Below are 4,203 nucleotides of genomic sequence, written 5' to 3'. Positions count from 1 at the left end.
GAGATGAATTACAGGAGGTTGTGAGCTACTTGTCATGGTGTTGGGAATTGATTGTGTCCTCTGAAAGAGCTGTGTGTGCTCTTGACTGTGAAGCCATCTCTCCAGGCCCAGTTTATATTTTGTATCTTAATGCACGACTCTTCACTGCCTTATAAAATTACAGGTGGAAATGCAATATTGTCTTTGAATTTCTACTATGAGAAACTACCATAGGCTGGCAGGCCGACTTAAGAACAAATGTTTGCTTCTTACAGTCCTGGAAGCCGGGAATTCAATACTGACTGAGGTGACTCAAGTTTACTGTCTGGAGTATAGATGGAAAACTCCTTTATTATTTTTTTTTTAAAAACCCTATATTTAAAATTTTATTTATTTAAACCCAACACCCTTTCATAAAGTCCTGGAGAGACTAGGGATACAAGAGACCATACCTAAACATCATAAAGGCAATTTACAACAAGCCTATAGCCAATATCAAATTAAATAGAGAGAAACTCAAAGCAATTCTACTAATACCAGGAACAAGAAAAGGCTGTTCACTCTTTCCATAACTATTCACTATAGTTCTTAAATAGTGCTTAAAATCTTAGCTACAGCAATAAGACAACTGAAGGGGATCAAGAAGACACAAATTGTAAAAGAAGAAGTCAAAGTAGCATTATTTACAAAGTAGAATTATTACATATTCCTTCTACCAGGGAATTCCTATTGCTGATAAATACTTTCAGCAAAGTGGCAGTATACTAGATTAACTAAAGAAAAAAAATCAGTAGCCCTCCTATGTACAAATAATAAGTGGACTGAGAAAGAAATTAGGGAAAGAACATCTTTCACAATAGCCTCAAATAGCATAAAATATATTAGGGTAATTCTAAACAAGTAAGTGAAATACTTATATGTAACATGAAGGGGGCCTGCTTGTTGGGGGTTTCTGTCCTGCCTGGTACCCCCAGCTGTTTAGCCCCAAAGCAAATCACACAGATATCTCTATAAGTTATAAAGTTGATTGGCTCATTAGGTCAGGCTATTTATTAGCTCTTGTAGCTTATATTAACCCATTATTCTGATCTATGTTAGCCATGTGACTCAGTACCTTTTTCAGTGGGGCAGATCACATCCTGCTGCTTCGGTGGTCTGGGCAGGAATAGGAGGAATCAACTTCCTCCTTCCCAGAATTCTCCTGTTCTCATTGCATCATTTCTACTTCCTGTCTTGTTTTCCTGCTTATACTTCTGCCTGGCCAATCAGCATTTATTTAAAATATGATTGACAGAATACAGACAATTCTCCCGCACCATCAGCCAAGTTTTATTTATTAAAATACAAGTGAAATTCCATTACACTCAACAGAAGAATAAATAAGCAAAATGTTGTACATTTACACAATGGACTATTACTCAACTGATAAAAAAAGTGACACCTTGAAATTTTCAAACAAACAGATGGAATTAGAAAAAAGTCATTCTGAATGAGTTAACCCAGACCCAGAAGGACAAATATGGTTTCTACTCACTTGAGAGTGTATATTAGCCATTAGGTAAATGATAACCAAGCTACAATCTGTAGACCCAGAGAGGTTTGGTAGAAAAGAGGGGTCTAGGGGACACATGCGTCTCCCTGGGAAGGGGAAATAGAATAGATTTTATAGGTGGACTGGGGATGCATGGGGATGGGAGCCAGAGGGAGCAGGTTGGGGGTAGATGGAATGGAGGGAGAGAATGGAGGGAGAGACAGCTGGAATTGGGAAGCATTTGGGGGGTGGTGTGAAAATCTCATGCAGTGGAAACTTCTAGAAGAAGGTGATCCTAGTGAGGACTCTAGTAATGCGGAATATAGAGTCTCACCTGGCCATCTCCTGTAGCCAGGCAAGGCTTCAAGTAGAGGGACTGAGTTGCCTTCAGTTGAGACAGTGGTCAATTGTGTCCCATGGAGATCCCCAAACAACCCAGGCTGATGCTAAGACGAGAGGTACTCTTGACAGTGGGGCCCCCATTGCTGAGGACAGCATACCACACAAAATGTGGTACACAAGTGAACATAGGTCGAGCTGGTGCCTACATGGAGCCTTCACCCCCGCATTCCAGTCTCTTTGATTCTGGAAGGTACTCTGCAGGTTACTGAAAGGGAAACATGGACACCAACCCAGCCACAAAACTCTCGACATAAAGTCTATCCTGCTACAAAATATGCTAGGGCAATGGTGGTGCAGAACTTGTGGGAATAGCCAGCCAATGTCTGATTTGATTCAAGGCCCACTTCACTAGAAGGAATCCATACCTGAAACTGCTTGGGTAACTAAGAACCAGAGATTAGATAGCTCGGACATCTAGGATAAAACCAGACACGACTGGTCTAAACACAAAAATCAACAAAATGATTCCTAATGATATTCTGTTATAATAAGTGCTTCATCTATCCATGATCAGAGAGGCTTCCTCCAGAAGTGATGGAGGAGTTACTTTCATTTAATAAAGAAACTGCCTTGGCCCATTTATAGGCCAGCCCTTAGGTGGGTGGAGTAAACAGAGAGAATGCTGGGAGAAAGAAGCTGAGTCAGGAGTCGCCGTGATTTTCCCACTCAGACAGACGCAGGTTAAGATCTTTCCTGGTAAGCCAGCTCATGGTGCTACACAGAATATTAGAAATGGGTTAGATCAATATGTAAGAGCTAGCCAATAAGAGGCTGGAACTAATGGGCCAGGCAAGGTTCAAAAGAATACAGTTTCTGTGTAATTATTTCAGGGCATAAGCTAGCCATGCGGGCGGCCGGGTGCCGGGGATGCAGCCCTGCCGCTCATAATACTACACAGCAGCAGATGGGGACAGATGCAGAGACCCACAGCGAGTCATTGTGCAGAGAGAGTCTAAATTGAAGGAATACATCAAATCCTTCCCCTTAGGGCTCAGGGAATCCTACAGGAAAGGAGACCAGAAGATTGTAAGAGCCAGAGGGGATCGAGGACACCAGGAGATCATGGCCCTCTGAATCAAGTAACCAAGGTGCATATGAGCTCACAGAGACTGGAGTAGCAAACACAGGACCTGCATGGGTCTACACTACATATTATAGCTCTGCATACATATTATAGCTATTAGCTTAGTAGATTTTTATGGGACTCCTGGTTGTATCTATGGTTTGTATGTAGAGGTCAGAGGACAACTTGCAGATGTCAGTTCTTTCTTTCCACCATGTGGGGCTCAGGGACTGAATTCAGGTAGTCAGGCCTGGCAACAAACACTTTTATCCACTGAGTCATCTCAATGGCCCAACAACCAACTTCTTGATTTACATCCACATGGCAAGAGAAGAGAAATTAAGTTCTTTCCTTCTTTCCTCCTTCCTTCTCTCCCTTCTCTCCTTTTTTTTTTTTTAAAAAAGATTTATTTATTACATATACAGTGTTCTGCCTGCATCCCTACACACCAGAAGAGGGCACCAGATCTTGTTATAGATGGCTGTGAACCACCATGTGGGTGCTGGGAATTGAACTCAGGACCTCTGGAAGAGCAGCCAGTACTCTTAACCTCTGAGTCATCTATCCAACCCTTCCTTCCTTCCTTCCTTCCTTCCTTCCTTCCTTCCTTCCTTCCTTCCTTCCTTCCTTCCTTCCCTTCTTCCTTCCTTCACTCCTTCCTTCACTCTTTCTTTCTTTCTTTCTTTCTTTCTTTCTTTCTTTCTTTCTTTCTTTCTTTCTTCTTCAATCCGATCATAGATACTCCAGCCTCATGATTTTATCTAAATTTATTCGCTTTCCAGAGACCCCACCTCTTAACACAACCCTTTAGGGAGTTACGTCAGTTTGGGGGCAGGGGACAGAAAGATTCTCTTTGTAGCCAATATCTGATAAAATGTCCTCCGCTTCCATAAACATCATAAGTATTTCATTAACAGTAAACATTACAAACATTAGTACTTGGTTATGTCTTAATTTTCTCTTATATGAAATCCAGGCTGTATGAATAATGGAGCCTTTGCTTTCTCAGGCAAATCTGTTTTTAGTAAGGTCTCAGAGAAATATGTTGCCATGACTACAAGTTTAGTTGCTCATTCATTCAGTTATTAAATTACTGTGTAACAACAGTCATTGGTACATCCTGGCTCAGGGACATGAGCTGACCTTTCATTTTGAATTACTAAGTCAAATTATAAATTCATGTATTCATTCTCCTATTTGAGAACACTGCCTTTTATGTTTCCTTGGT

This window comes from Chionomys nivalis, chromosome 1 (assembly GCF_950005125.1).
Source record: "Chionomys nivalis chromosome 1, mChiNiv1.1, whole genome shotgun sequence".
NCBI classification, from domain to species: domain Eukaryota; kingdom Metazoa; phylum Chordata; class Mammalia; order Rodentia; family Cricetidae; genus Chionomys; species Chionomys nivalis.
Note: the sequence above shows the minus strand (reverse complement) of the source record.